The sequence below is a fragment of the Pinus tabuliformis genome, chromosome J (genome assembly GCF_031772625.1).
Source record: "Pinus tabuliformis cultivar Carrire ecotype Pingquan chromosome J, CPIR1, whole genome shotgun sequence".
Lineage (NCBI taxonomy): Eukaryota > Viridiplantae > Streptophyta > Pinopsida > Pinales > Pinaceae > Pinus > Pinus tabuliformis.
Genome location: NC_142295.1, coordinates 1,036,756,221 through 1,036,773,374, shown reverse-complemented (window position 1 = coordinate 1,036,773,374; position 17,154 = coordinate 1,036,756,221). Strand labels below are relative to the sequence as shown.

The following is a 17,154-nucleotide window of genomic DNA, read 5'->3' as shown; positions in this document are numbered from 1 at the left end:
GTCATCTTGTGACAATTAATCCCAACTGGTGTATAATATATATATCAACTATCTTGACATGAGATGATAGTGAGGTCATGAGTTTAAATAGAGTTGTCATTGTTTCCACTACGAGAGAGGGATCTTCATAATATGTGTTGACAAACCATAAGCCCAGGATGGTCAAAGTAGCCAATTTCTTTGTTCGTGGAAAACTAGATGCAATCTATCATCATTTATATCTCAGGAATCATTGAATATCAAGTGCATCAATTCAAGGGAAGGGCTCCCATATAGATATTTCCATCGTCTGCATCATTTTGATGCATTCGTATACGTAAAATGTTGTCATTGTGATGATACTGAGACGACAACATGTCCTTTCTGGAAATATAGATTCTCTCTTCATATTTGGTGACACCATACTTGTCCAATGGAAGAGAAGTGAGTTGACTCCTTGTATTGAAATGTCTCTGCAAATTCTTTGATAGGAATGTAGTGACATGGTTGACTTGTTTCTTCCCAGTATTGTTCTTAAACTTTGCTTGGTATGAGGGATTTCATGCTTGGGTATATGAGGAACTGCAACCTTGATAACATCCTCTACAACATTTGAGTTTTAGCATTTAACTATGAGTGACTACGAAACTTTACAAAGATGTTCAAGCTGATCAATGACCAATAATTTTTTATTTCACTAGTTGTTATATCATGCCCTTTTGAGCAAATTTTGGACAATTTAGGGAATGTGTCCAACAATGTGCAACTATTATCACGTTTTCCCATTTTTACAACCTGCAATAGATTTAGAAGGAATTGATTCTTATTAACATCATGGCTATTACATCCACTGATGTTATACATTCCACTAATTATGTCTTGATTCAACAGTAGCTTTTTCTTTAGTATATATTTTCTTCACAATGCATAAGAGTAAAGGTTGAGGAACAATGTTTCCATTGATGATTCTTTTCCCCAAAACATATCAAATCATAGACTTCTTCCTTAGCTACAATATTCTCAACAACTCCCAAGTTAATTCCAATAATGGTATAATTAGACAAATCACCCATTGGGCACAAGCAACCAACAATAATATCATTAAAACTAGTGGCTCCTTCCATTCCTGATGTACCCTTATAATCAGTCTTTGTGCAATCTTCAAGACATCTTCAACAATTGGAATTTGCACATGTGATGAAAAAATTATGTGATGTTCCTTGGTGGCCCTTTAATAGTGTTAGACAATGCATTTTATGTCCAATAAAATGATCCTGTAGGTGCATTTGGGCTTAGTCACAAGTTTGGCTTATAGTGCAATTGCAGTTTACATCTCCAACACAAATCATATTTCCAAATCGCAGTGTTGATGGGGTTATAGATGTGATTTGCGATCTCGGTCTGGTCATAATTTTTAATTCTAGAGAAGGTCACATTTCCATACAACAATATTGATAGGGGATATGAGTGCAATTTGTGACCTCAGTCTAGTAACAATTCAAGGCTATAGTGTTAGTCGCACCTTGAGATTGTAGATTTTGTGGACTAGGGATGCAATTATAAATCCAAGGAGAGAGAAAGAGAGTGAACCATTATCATAGAATTAAACCCTAGCTTCATTGGACATATACATGTGAATTGTGATCTGAGGGAGAGGTTACCTATATGAGTTCGCAAAATTGGGTTTCAATATTACTGGATTCTAAACACGTGATTTGTAAAAATAAAATGTCGCAGAGATGTCACTAGTGCCATCTATCCAATTAGTTATTCTTTATTTATGGATATCCTAGTTCTTATCCATGTGATAGCTAGGAGGAATATAATTGCACGAATCCCAATATTCCCCAAGAATAAACATGAGGGCTAATGCCTCAATATATTTTTTCACAATTTTCGTTGCAAGATCATTGGAAAAGCAAAATAGAAAAATCTTTAAAACCAACACTTTTCCAAAGCCACTTTAACCAATCTTTGATATCTTTGTGTACAAAATCTTAGGTGTGATCAACGTTTGGTACTCCATGGAAATTATTTCCCGTGATCCAGTTTATAAGTCCACTAGTACAACGAGTAACAACACATTCATCCCAAGGTAGTGATAAGCCATCATAGCAATTATACAAGCCTCCAAAATCCCTGAGAGTTTCTGACATGATGATTGATAACTATATCAACCATGCTCTCACATTTTTATTTCACATTGCCACTAGTAAGATTTTCAGCCGATATTTTGAATCGTATGCAAAGTTCAGAGAATAAATGTTTTAGGGCAAGTAACCTTTGGGTGCAGTGGAACAAAAGCAAGTGGTAGCCATACATATGTAAATTTTACTTTAGCAATGTGCGAGATATTTTCTTCTAAATTTGGTGGCCACTTGTATATATGTGACTCTTAGTTAAAACTCAGGAGGTTGCAAGACTGAAGTGTGCGTTAGTTTTATTGCATGCACTAGAGACAATGAACTCGTAGGTCGCATATTCAGAGAGCAGTGCCAAATCACTGTGACTTACAATTGTGATTTGCAAATAAGAATGTTGTGGCTTGAATGTTGTTGCATGTGGTAATTTTGACTCCTTCCAATAGTCTTGAGGTGGTGTTGTTCTCAGCAAGATAGGCTTGGCGACAAGATATTAAATTAATAGAGTTTAGGCTTCTGTGATCCATATCAAGTTAGAGAAAGATTTCGGCGCATATCACATAGAATTTCATTTGTCGCCGCGTTTCGAACCAACTAGTGTGGTTCATCGTCAGGACAAGTTGAAGAAATAGATCTAGCTCCTCATGTTAAATAGTCTGAGCTGAGCCTCCAACAGCGATCATCTCTAACGGCTAGTTTGACTCAAGTACAGGGGTCAAAAATAATTATAATATTTTAATTCTTAAAAATATAAATTAAGGACCTAATAATTTAAAAACTATAAGTTAATTAATAATTAGTTAAATAAATGACCCTGAAAAGCCTCAAAAATATAAATAATATTATTTAAAAGTATTAGAAATAAAGAAAATCAATAATTAAAAACTATAGGTTAATTAATAAATAGTCAAATAAAAGCCTCAAAAAATATAAATAATTTTAATTTAAAAGTATTAGAAATAAAGACAATCAAAATAAATAATAAAAATCATAATTTAATTAATAATTAAAAGGAAAATTAGTTAATTAAATGACCTAATGAATAAAAATGAGACCTACAAAACTTTATAAGTTAAATAATAATTGGTTAAATGAAGAAAATAAATTCCTATTTAAAAGTATTACTAAAATGAACATTAATCAAGGTTAAAATTTTTAAGTTAGTTACTAATTTAAAAGGAAAATTAGTAATAGTAATGAATAAATTAATTTCATATAAAAGTATTATTAAAATTTTTAATTAGGCTATAAGCTAAATGAATAAACTAATGATAATTAATAAAAGGTAATAAAGAAATCAAAAGGAAAATATGATAGATCTGAAATTAGATATAAGGAGTAAAGAATTAGAAATGAAAATTAGTTACATGGAGGCCCTTAAAAATAAACAATAAGCAGTAATAGGAATTAAAATGGAAATTAGGTAAAGGACCTTGAAATATCAGAAGAAATAGGATGCTATACATACGAATGAAAAAAAAAATTAAAAAAAAAAATAAAAACCAAAAATGAAAATAAAAATAAAAATAAAATACATAAATGAATAAATAAACCAATAAATTAATACATAAATCAAAAAAGAATAATACAATAAATAAATAAGAAAATAGAGATCAAAGACACCAAAAAGGACGAAACGACTAGGCAGAGAGGGCCTCATACGGAACAGTATCTTCATGCCAATTCCCACCATTTCCCGGCTCAAAAGATGGGTGTTCTCAGTACCCTTGCTACTCGGGCCCTGAGGATCTCGGACAAGAAGAGCTTTGAGAAGGAAAAATCCCATCTGCTGGATGTCTTTGTGGAGAATGGTTACAGTAGATACATGGGTCATAGGGCTTTTCTTAAAGCTTCCAAGAATTTGCTGGCGAAAAGAGAACCAAAAGATCATGTTCCTGGTGTCCATCTTCCTTATGTTCAAGGGACCACTGATAGAATTGGTAGGATTCTCAGGAGGCATAGTATCCCTGTGTCCTTTAGGCCCCTGAACACCATTCGTTCGTCCCTTAGATCGGTGAAGGACCCCATCGACCCTAAAGATATGAAGGGTGTTTATATGATCCCCTGTTCCTGTGGGACCCCCTATATTGGGGAGACTGGTCGTTCCATTAATCAGAGGATTAGCGAGCGCGCAGCCGATCTGAAGCACAGGAGATCTAAGTCTTCCACTTTGGCTGAACATGCGGAGAAAACCAATCATCATGTTTGTATTGAAGAAGCCAGTGTTATTGCTAGGGTTTCGCATTTCCATCATCGAAAATTCAGGGAAGCGCTTGAGATCGAAAAGAGACCAAGCAATCTCAATAGAGACGATGGTTGGAAAGTCAGTAGGTGTTGGGTCCCAGCCCTCTCTGCCTAGTCGTTTTTTCGTCCTTTTTGGTGTCTTTGATCTCTATTTTCTTATTTATTTATTGTATTATTCTTTTTTTATTTATGTATTAATTTATTGGTTTATTTATTCATTTATGTATTTTATTTTTATTTTTATTTATTTATTTATTTATTTTTTTAAATTTTTTATTTTTTATTTTTTCATTCATATGTATAGCATCCTATTTCTTCTGATATTTCAAGGTCCTTTACCTAATTTCCATTTTAATTCCTATTACTGCTTATTGTTTATTTTTAAGGGCCTCCATGTAACTAATTTTCATTTCTAATTCTTTACTCCTTATATCTAATTTCAGATCTATCATATTTTCCTTTTGATTTCTTTATTACCTTTTATTAATTATCATTAGTTTATTCATTTAGCTTATAGCCTAATTAAAATTTTTAATAATACTTTTATATGAAATTAATTTATTCATTACTATTACTAATTTTCCTTTTAAATTAGTAACTAACTTAAAAATTTTAACCTTGATTAATGTTCATTTTAGTAATACTTTTAAATAGGAATTTATTTTCTTCATTTAACCAATTATTATTTAACTTATAAAGTTTTGTAGGTCTCATTTTTATTCATTAGGTCATTTAATTAACTAATTTTCCTTTTAATTATTAATTAAATTATGATTTTTATTATTTATTTTGATTGTCTTTATTTCGAATACTTTTAAATTAATATTATTTATATTTTTGAGGCTTTTCAGGGTCATTTATTTAACTAATTATTAATTAACTTATAGTTTTAAATTATTAGGTCCTTAATTTATATTTTTAAGAATTAAAATATTATAATTATTTTTGACCCCTGTACTTGAGTCAAACTAGCCGTTAGAGATGATAGTTGTTGGAGGCTCAGCTCAGACTATTTAACATGAGGAGCTAGATCTGTTTCTTCAACTTGTCCTGACGATGAACCACACTAGTTGGTTCGAAACGCGTCGACAAATGAAATTCTATGTGATATGCGCCGAAATCTTTCTCTAACAAGATATTAAATTGTTCAACTTGAAGCTTATGATACAAATTCCTACCCCTAAAGGTGAAGTAAAAGCTCCTCAACAAATATGGCTAACAAAACCAAGAAACCTGAGAATGAAATACTCTGAGCAATATGAATTCTGACAAGATACCATTCAACACGCGTTGGTAGTAATCATATTGCCTTGTCCTTCAGGCATCTAAACTGCTACTGATGAGAGATAGAACCAATGAGCGAATTGGATAGCATAAAACCAAAATCAATATGTATGATATGTCCTTCCTCATCCATCAACAAGTTTCCATTATGTCGATCTTTCACCTGAAGTAGGTAGCACAATATGGAATATCCAACCATGCTCTCAACAAAGTTTCTCTGAGCAAGCTTGAAAGAAGGTGAGTTTTCCGTGTATTTGTCTGAAAAGAACTCCCGCAAGCTTGTGATGTTTGGATGCCTGCTTTTAATAGCATGCAATGATGTCATGTCTGGAATTGTTTCAATCAAAGCAGTATATGAAGAAGTAACAAGAACTTCATAAGGATGCAACCAAAGCGGTAGCCCTGCCTCCTGGAAAATATCATAGAGATGAGAAATAAGCTGCACAACAAGGTGCTCCTACCTGCAACCGTCACCACTTTTCACAATAATCTATGAAGTAAACAATCCTTCCAATTTGACAATATTTGTGTAAAACCAATATTTATTGTGCCATAAATCATACACTTTCAACATCCAAATTGTTAAAACATACATTCTCCAGGGGAACAATTTTTCCATTATCAAGATCATGAGATTTATACACATGTTTGTAAGTCTCTTGTCCAACATAATCAAGCTATAAGATTCTAGAAGGAACCTGAAACTCTATCACTTTGGGAAGCTAAAGTTTACAATGACAACATTGTCAAGGCTCATGTGCACAACATGGAAACAAAACCTTGGTAAAACAACAATGAATGATCCAACTACAACATTGTATTTAAAGCCATTGATGCCCATCTTCTGCAACAGATAAAATGGCTTTCTTTCCTGCCATTTTGTCTGCTTCCAACAATGCCTCATAAACAACACTCTTTTTGCCAAGGAAATTTTGCAATGTTGTAATTGGATCACCAGTGAACCATGATGAATCTTCAGATCTCACTCTCCTAGTAGTATCAACTTCCAATTAAGAATTGCTTCTAATGGAGTGAACCTTATGGTCCATTCACAACTTTGTCCACAACTTGAACATATAGGACATGTATAAGAATAGTCCTCACAACTGTATAAAACAAAGTACCTTTCACCTACGAAATCATGATTAGAGAAATAATGTTGAAAGACCTTTTGCAAAATTGATTGGATGCAAATACTGTAAACCCCAACGACGAGGATGAAGTGGGACTGACAAGCTTATGCCTCATGTGTTAAGACCTTGAAAAGCACAAGGGGACCTAAAATTTAGATATATAGGTTAAATTTTTTGGGTGTTGTTGTAGCGACTACAACACCTTTCAAGGCTATGGGAATATACTCTATCTTGAAGTGTGAGGGACTACAAGTCTTAAAGGAAAGGGCCCTCCAATACGAATCGAGTGGTCCCAATAACTTATGGTTTTTCATCATTTAAGTATATTAATGAATCTGTCATTGAAGGAGCCCAAGTGCAGGTAACTTTCCATGTGTGATTGGTGATAAGTGGTTAACAAGTGAGTTGTAGCATGTGACAACCTTCTAACATGTACCTATTTGACTATAATTTTCTTAGAGTATTCTTTCCAATAATATTATTGTTAAGTGCAAAGGTAAGATCTACCAAAGGCAAGATCTAAAGACAACCTGTAGGAACTTGACTGTCCTTAGAGAAGCAAGTGTGCCTAAGTCTATTGTTTAGAGACCAAACCTCTAATACATGATAGAATCCTTTTTGTCGTAGTGTAGTGTATTGTCTCTAAGCTTATGCTCCTGGATTGACATATTGATGTTCTGAATTTATAGTCAATAAATTTACCCAACACTAAGCACATCAACACAAAGTACCATCTGATTTGAATATCATGTAAATGTCAATACTATTCATTTGAGACATTATTTTACAAGTGAGAAAATTGCATGCATCTTCACTAAAGATCTTGGAAGAGAAAAGTTTGAAAATTTGAGAAAGATGCTTGAATTTACAAACACCCCTTTGCATCGAGGGGGGATGTTAGATACCTAATCCTTGGTATTATAACATTTTGTAAATGTTTTTGTAGTTTTAATTTAGGATAAATATGAAGAGTTGGGTGAATATGAAGAGTAATCATACCTTGGAAGATGAAACCAAAGGGAACACACACACACACATGCGTGCGCGCACACACACACACACACAAGCACACATGACTCATTCTAAATAAATCTTTTTATTGTGTGGAGTTAAAAATCTTCAACCTCGCATATATTTCATAGGCCAAAACTTCCCACTTCAATGGTACATCACAAGGACCCAAAGTTTCCTTATCCTTGGTTTATCACATTAGCCAAAATTTTCCAATTATGTGACACACCACATGGGCCAAAAGTTTCCTTTCCCCAATGTCTCACATGGGTAAAAACATTCCACTTTGGTGATGTATCACATGGGCCCAAACTTTCCACTTGGATGATGTATCGCCTCAACCAAAAAGTTCCATTTCCATGACACATCACATGGCATGACAAGGCACAAGTCCAAGACTCTAGTTAATTGAACATCTTGATACTAAATTAACAAAGTTTAAAACTCATAAATGCAATTATGTTATCAACTCAAACACTTCAAGAATGCTAGTAAATGTGAACACCATCAACCCTTTGTACCACAATTTTCTAAGTAGTACATATGTCACACCTAAGGCAATTTGCCATGTTATACCCATGTTGCCCCTAAAACAATTTTACATATGGTATACATCCCATTGAAAGCAATGTTGTATATGATACAATTGTCACAGCCAAATCACACCTAAAACAATTTTCCATGAGATAAAGATGAGTCAGGGTCTTATGCAATACCCTAACTCAATCAATGTAGGAAACTCCTAGATACGCTGCATGACAATGCATAGATCCAAGACATTGGTCAACTGAATATCTTAATATTGAATTCACAAAGTTTAAGACTATTAGATGCAATAATGTTATCACTTGAAACATTACATGAATACCAGCACAAGTGAATACCATTGACCTCTTGCACCACATATCCAATTCAAGCTCTTTCACATAAGACACGATGGTCAAAATAAATGGTCAATACCAATTGCAGAGTAGTATGGACTACATGATGCAAGAAAAGGTGCTAACTTCCTTGATTTTCCACCTATAATATAACTTAAATTCAAGCTCTTTGAATACGTTTTCACATAATACACAATGATCACGATAAATGATAGATATAAATTTCCACTTTAGCTTGATTTGGATAGAGAAAATGGCAAATAACTTTCTCTAAATGCATATGGAAGTGTGCACGATTTATATACTCTTCATATTGTTTTGGTAATCATGTACTGGAAATAATTTTTCATGTGATACCCATGTTACAACATTTTTTTTTCATGTGATACCCATTTCGCAACCAAACAATTTTCCATGTGATACTCATGTTACCCGTGCCGCATGTAAAACAATTTTCTGTGTGATACCCATCTCGTGGGCAAAACAATTTGCCATGTGATACCGATGTTGTGTCCAAAGTAATTTTCCATGTGATACACATGTCACACCTAAAGAAATTTGCAATGTGATACACATGTTGCACATAAAACAATTTGTCATACAATACCCATGTTGCAACCAAAATAATTTTTCATGTGATACCCATTAGGTTTATAAACAAAAGACCGACGTCGACCGTTATCTTCACACCCATTCTCACTCGCACACACCCCAAAATTCTGTTGTTTTAATAACTCTTATCTTCTAGGCCCTTAAAATCTTTGCTCCCCAGTTCCTTTCCTTTGGAAAAAACCATGTGGTCGAAACATTCAGAGCCAATGGCTACACCTCCTCTTAGATTAGTAAAGCCTTCTAAGCCACCTCTAACCCTAAGCCCAACGATTTTGGTTCCTCTCCTCCTTGTGGCTAGGTCTCTCTCCCATACATAAGAGGAACCATTGATTTTATTGCTAAGATTTTGGCCAAAAGGAACATAAAAAACCGTGTTTAAATCCCATAAAACACTCAAACAGGTATTTTGGTCAGCCAAAGATAAGTTTGACCCAATGCTAGGATCAAGAGTGTACCGAATTCCTTATTCTTGTGGGAATTCTTACATTGGTCGAACAAGCCGACCATTCATAGTCAACCTTAAAGAACATATAGTTGATAGAAACCATCGCCATTTGTCTAAGTTTGCCATTGCCAAACATTTTTTTAGTTCCAAACATCTCATTTGCTTTGACCAATCTAAAATCCTAGAATTTGTCCCATTTTATAATTATCGAATCATCCGGGAAGATCTCGAGATTGAGAAGCACCCCAATAACTTCAATAGGAAATATGGCTATAGGTTAAGCCAATCGTGGAAGCTGATAATCCATCAACTCACTCATTAATTTCTTTATTGCTCCCTGCGTCGCCTCCCTTCCGCTCCCCCACCCATGTTTAACCTTTTCCTCTTTCTTTCCCTTTTCTCAGATTTCCTCTTTTTTCCTTTCATTATGTCGATCTAATTCCTCCTATTTTATTTCTCTTTAATTTTCTCCCCTCCCCTCCCCCTCATTCCTCATAGTTGGGTCCCTTTCAGCTTCGCCTGCGCAAGTGTGTGTATTCATGATTATTTTTTTGAATATTCTCCCGTAATTTGCTCATTTGACATATTATTCTCCAATTTAAATTAAATTCTCTTTATCACTCCCCATTAGTGATAATCTTAATCTATATTCCCTCTTATTAATTTATACAATATATATATATTTTTTTAAATTTGGACTTTCATATGGTCTTTTGATTAAATTATTAATTTCCTCTAATAACTACTTGATATCTTTCTCTATTTAAGGACTCCTCAACACTCATTCATACATTTGTAAGCTTTCTAGAATTTGATGATAGGTAGAGCGTCCACCCAAAACATTAGACGAACTGAAACCTCTACATAATTCTCTTCTGGAAATTCTTAATGACATGAATAACTATGGAAATCTCTAATCACATATGTGATACCCATATCACACCCAAAACAATTAGCGAGGTGTGAAAACAATTTTCGGAAGGTCATCACCATTACAAGGATTTTCTACATCGTGCTTTGGGAATGCCCATAAATGGCCAAGATGAAGAAGGGATGTGATTAGGAGCGTAGCTTGGCTTCATACTCTTAGGTCAAAAAAAATTTGAATTTAGTTTCCCCGCCCAGCCATGCAAAATGAGCTCTAAGCCGACTATGATGGACACACTTTTCACAAATGCGAAATCATTGCGATTGGCGGATGAGACATGACGCGGATCGATGGAGGGATAATCATAGCCGTTCGTTGGCGTTGAAATTAAAACCGTCGGATATATTGCCCGCCCATGCATATTAAATTGTAGCCTTCCCACTATTTAAGCTCTCTTCTACTCACATATTACACACTATTCTCGTCTTTGTGGTCTGTGTTTTAGTCTCTGTTCGCATCAAACGAGGGAAACGAGTGGCATTGAAAAAATGGAGAGCTCAGGAAAGGGCAGTGGAAAGGGAGGGAGGAAGGGAGCAGGCTCCCGGAAGAAGTCGGTCAGCAGGACCGCGAAGGCCGGACTGCAGTTTCCGGTGGGGAGGATCGCCAGGTATCTCAAGAAGGGGCGTTATGCCAAGCGGGTTGGAGGCGGCGCAGCCGTCTACGTTGCCGCCGTCCTCGAATATTTGGCCGCCGAGGTGTTGGAATTGGCCGGAAACGCAGCCCGAGACAACAAGAAGACCAGAATCATCCCTCGCCATATTCAGCTGGCAGTGAGAAACGACGACGAGTTGGGAAAACTTTTGGGGAAGGTGACCATCGCCAGTGGTGGAGTGCTGCCAAACATTCATCAGGTTCTGCTCCCCAAGAAGACCGCGGAGAAAACGGAGAAGGCTTCTGCGCCAAAGTCCCCTAAGAAGTGAAAAATTCATCTTCCCTCGGCTTCTTTGAATTAATTGAAAATGGTGTTTTATTAACACCACCTCTTCTTGTCGGAAAGATTTGGTTTAATCACTACCTGGGCGTTTGTCGATTGTAATTTAGGGCAAGCATTTCATTGGTGTTATTGAACTTGTAGGATTGAAGGAGATTTTTAGAGGAGCTCATTTATTTTTGGTTTAGAGGTATGCTTTCTTTTATTTTTCTGTAGTTTAGAAGTTTTTTAAATTAACGTGTATAGTTTTAAATGGAGTGTTTTTGTTTATTTATTAAATCATTGTTGTTACTTTAATATTCACATTTAGTAATAGTGATAGGAAACAAACTGTCCTTTCCTATTTAAAAAAGGAGTATAGTCATGAGAATATGCAAAGGATAACAGGATTTCAACAAAATGAAACATTCTGTTAATGATACATAGCCGTTTTTACTATGTTCCACACATCCTCCAAAGAAGTGGCAATGTAGTAAAAAGCCCTTAACCTAGCTAGGCCCACTAGGACATCTGGCCATCTGAAAGTCTGTTTTCCTCTTGAAGGATAAGCTGTGTTACCATTTTATATTCCAAATAGATACGCCCCATAGCCAATGAGAGTGTTTTTGAAGAGATGATCAACCTGTTAGGTCCAACCAGCTATTTAGAAGTTGGATAATGTGCTCAAACTAGGACTGCAGATTGAGGACCTGAATGCCCATTTTTCTATTAATCCATTCAAGGAACTGAATGCCCTTCTTTCTATTAAGCCACTCAATGATGCAAGTAGAATCACAAAAAAATCTGCAGTGCCATAATATTAAAAGCAGCTGCAACATGCATCCCATGGAATCACCAAATACCTGCAGTGACATAATATTAAAAGTAGCTGCAACATGCATCACATGGAATCCTCAGAGACCTGCAATGACCTAATATTAAAACCTGCACTGAGATAATATTAAAACCTGCAATGAGATAATATTAAAAGCTGTTACATAATATTAAAAGTAGCTGCAACATGCATCACATGGAATCCCTAGAAACCTGCAATGACCTAATATTAAAACCTGCAATGAGATAATATTAAAAGCTGTTACATAGTATTAAAAGTAGCTGCAACATGTATCACATGGAATCCCCAGAAACCTGCAATGACCTGATACTAAAAGCTGTTGCAACATACATCACATGGAATAATAAAAAAACCTGCTTGGAATCACAAAAAACTAGCAATGACATAATATTAAAAGCTGTTGCAACATACATCACATGGAATAATAAAAACCTGCATGGAATCACAAAAAACTAGCAATGACATAATATTAAAAGCACAGCTGCAACATGCATCAGAGCCCAGTAAGCATAGAGTTATGCCTTTGTGTTTGTTCCTAGGGCGCCTTAATATTGCTTGTTTATTGGTTGCTTTCGTGCTAATCTTGTTTGTATAGTTGGTTGTTTTTGTTTTTACCATTTTCAGAAGCTCAATCTTTAAATGCTGTTTTATTATTATTATTAATTAATTTGAATTGGATTCATTTGATTATAACATTTTCACAAGATCTGGTAACGTAAATTGTCATGTCAGTATTTTGTTTAAGATTGATTTAATTGTCAGTATTTGGTTTATTTGTAAGTTCGGCTGGTTATGTCTTATATATTATCTTTGGGTAATCTTTACTTGAATGTATTGTGTTATGTTCTTAGGGATGAAGGATATATGTTATTAGGGATTATGGATATAATGTTTTGATTTTTCAAATTTATACTATAATTAAAAGTTTCTTGAAGGTTTTAAATTTATTATATCATAAAATTATTAGAATATGGAAAAAATAAATAAGATAAAATGTATTTTATTTTACTCTATTTATTTATTTTTTTAAATATTATATAAAATTAAGAAAAAATGTTGAATTTGCCTATTGATCAAATTGCTGTGCTTTTTTAGGTTAAGACACATAAAAATGTGAATTAAGAGGGTATTTCAAATTCTATATAATCTTAAACTACTACCTTAGATGTATGAGATCATCATCTTAATCATAGAACATTAAAACTTATAGTGAGTGTGTATAAAGTTCATTGACTAAGGTTTTTGACCTTATTAATTTATTATGGAATCTTTTTTTTAAGGACATGATTGAATCTTAAATGAAATGCCTTTATGATGTAGGAAAATTGGCTCTTTTGCTATGTTCACTTTCATGAACTTGGGATCTTTTTTTTTTTCTTTTTTTTTTTCTTTCTTCTTTTTTCTTTTTTAATTTTTATTTTTTATATCAGAAATGAGTGGTGGATATATTAGATACTTGGCCTTAATGCCAAAAAGCAGATTATAAAAGGAGAGCTTAATGCTATGAGTATCGCACAACCTTGCAAGGCCATGTTATTTATGCTTAGCTCATATCTCTTTTTAGTTGCTACTATGTGGTCAATTTAAGAGATTTTTTCAAGATTGTGGATACATACATTCTAATTTAACAATAGACAGTAAAACATAACAGTTCTCTAAATTAAGAAATTGGTTTTCATGTTTCTTGTTTGCCTTTGAGCAAAGCTCCAGTCGTAAGAAGGGCTTTTTTGTTGGCTTCAATCACTGCCTCCTTGTTATTAGCTCTTAACACGTGGTAGAAATTCAATTTTTGAAATGAGTCTTCGAGATTTGTTATTCTGTAAATCAGTCTTGCAAGCCTTTGGAAAAGAGCCAAAGCCTCAGCTTGAATGCTAGAAGCGATGCCCAGACCCTAGGCGAAATTGTGGATCCTTATGCCATTTGGATTCAATATTACACTTCTAGTGCTAGCTCTTTCAGGATTGCCTTTTGCAGCTCCATAAAAAAATAGAGTGTCTCGGTTGATTTGTAATCCATTGTTGAAACTCTTTTGCTGTAACTCTTATTTGCCAATCTTTGGGGAGGGAGATACTATTTGTAATTTTTTGGAATTGAGGATCAAGAGAAGAGCCCCAATTTATATCTTGTTGGCTTAGGCTTAAATTGTCTTTATACTTTCTCAGGCACTCTTTTAACTAGCATTTAATCTTAACTACCACGAGCTTGGCATCTTGTTCGTGGTTTTTGAAGATCTTTTTATTTTGCTCAAGCAAAACCTGCGAACAGATAATTTTAGGGAGAATAGACCAAATAACTCTGATAGCTTTATTTTTTGGAGGGGGACCGGAATACCTTTGCAGCCATTTAGCAAAAAGATCAGGAATTGAGGAAGGAAAGCGAAGCTGGAACTCAAAGATCCCAGCAGCTCGATTCAAATATGCATTGTGAAAGTGCATTTAAGCATTAGGTGAGTTACACTTTCCTGGTTTTCTTTGCAAAGGCAGCACCTTGAAGGGCCATGGAATCCTCGCTTCTGAGGATTATCATCAGTCAAAATTTTAGAGTGGCATAGCAGTGAGTTGAAGTAGATTTTTGGCAAGGAGGGATTATGCCATATCCCTTTCCATGGTTCTGGGTTCGTGGCCACATGAGTGCGCTCACACAGCTTGGTGTAACCATGAAATACTATGTATCCACCATCTTGTGCACCCCATCCTCTTGAGTCACGATTTTGTGCTAGAATTGGAGCCAATCTGTGGAGCTTGGATAACAGGATCTCGCGTTCCATAAATAATTATGGGGGCGTTTGAAGATTCCAGCTAGCCCAACATGAATCTTGCCAGACGAAAATGTCCCACAGGGAACGCATTCCTGACTCGTTCATCTATCTCTGCACCGCTTGGAGTGAGCTACAGTGTCCCAACGACTCATTGTTCATTATCTTGTCTGTCCAGAGGTTGATCTTTTTTCCATTACCGGGAATCCATTAGGCATGAGCATTGATGAGGGGAGGTTTTGAAATAGAGCTTCAGAAAGGGCGTATTTGGATGCGTCTGAGGGTGGTCTAGGCAGCGGGAGTGCTGGCCTTTGAAATATTTTTTCCAAAGAGCTAATTGCGCCCAACCAGGGTTAGGAGCAATAATTCTCCAGATTAATTTAGCTCCCATTGCAATATTATGGATGCCAAGATTTTTGAAATTCAAGCCTCCTTCCAATAGAGGTTTGGAGATGAATTCCCAGTTGACTAACAATTTTTTTTTCTCATTCTGCTTACCCCCTTTCCAATTTTTTTTTCGAATGATCTCCTCCATTTTTTTGAGAATCCCAGTGGGAGCAAGAAGGACAGAAAATTGAAATAAGAGAACGTTGTTAAGAACAGATTTTATGAGAACAGACTTACTAGCAATGTTAAGCCAGGAAAAGCTCCAGGCAAGCAATTTGATCTTGAATTTCTCCAATTGGGGGAGACAATCTCTGTTGTAGGCTCTTTTGAGAAAAACAGGGAGGCCCAAGTACTTGAAGGAAGTCCAATTTGAGGAAGTTGCGAAGCCAAAGGTTCTGGAAATGGAGTTGAGCAAGATGGGAGTGGTGTTCGAGCAACAGATATACATTTGCCATATTTTAGACTGCTTCCCGAGACCATACAAAACTCATCCAGAACTCCTTTAAATCTGGAGGCCATGAGCACAAAAGCAGCTCCCAATAACAAGGTGTCATCTGCAAAGAGGGCATGATTTATGTTTTTAACGCCTCTTGCTATGCAGAGCCCAACGATTTCCTAATCCATCATTTTTTTGTCTAAATAAAAGTTGAGGACCGAGGCTCGAAGAACAAATAGAAGTGGTGAGAGAGGGCACCACTGCCTGAGCCCTCTCGTGGCTTTGAAAAAATTAGCGACTTTGCCATTTACTAACGGGGCAATCCAAGGCTCCAAAATGCAAGCCCGAATCCAGTTTATAAATTTCTCACCAAATCCAAGCTTATGTAAGACTTCCAGCAGAAAACTATGCCTAACTCGATCAAATGCATTTGCTAAATCAAGTTTGACAACCATACATTTTTCATTGTGGCTCAGACTTGAGTGGATTGCCTCTTGGACCATAATGAAATTGTCCACAATCTGTCTACCTTGAATGAAGCCTCCTTGGCTTTTCGGAATGATTTTGGGGAGGATGAGCTTCAATATATTAGCGATAACTTTGGTAATCAATTTATAACCAGTATTACAAAGGGAGATCGGGCGAAACCTGCTGAAGGAGTTGGCTCCTTTCTCTTTGGGGATGAGAGTAAGAAAAGCGGAGTTCGTGCTGCCTTCGATTTTCTGGAAAGCTTGGGACTTTAGAACCATTTTCTAAAGATTTTTTTCCACAATTGACCAACAAATTTGAAGGAATTTGGCTAAGAATCCATCCGGCCCAGGGGCTTTGTCTGGGTCCATGGCAAAGAGGGCATCCTTGACTTCATTCTTGGTGACTTTAGCTTCGAGGAGATGGTTCATTTCAACAGTAATCAAGGAGGGGATCACATACATCATATCAGAGTTTTGGTCCAGATTTATATCTTCACTATACAGACTTTTAAAATGAAAGGAGGCTGCTTTTTTTATGTTTGTATTATCCTTGTGGATGGTAGTGCCATCTTTGATTTCGAAGATGGAGTTGGTACATTTCCTTGCCTGAGCTTGTTTGTGAAAGAAGGTAGAGTTCCTGTCCCTTGCTTTAAGCCAGAGGCTACGTGACTTAAGCCTCCAA

The 17,154-nt window shown here is 35.6% G+C and overlaps 2 pseudogenes; one reads left to right on the top strand and one right to left on the bottom strand.

The window, feature by feature from the left end:
- Positions 1-1,681: 1,681 nt before the first annotated feature.
- Positions 1,682-9,839, bottom strand: LOC149230412 (putative alpha-amylase 2 pseudogene; annotated as a pseudogene).
- A 1,232-nt stretch (positions 9,840-11,071) lies between these two features.
- LOC149230411 (histone H2A pseudogene) lies at positions 11,072-11,776 on the top strand (annotated as a pseudogene).
- The last annotated feature ends 5,378 nt before the right edge of the window (positions 11,777-17,154 follow it).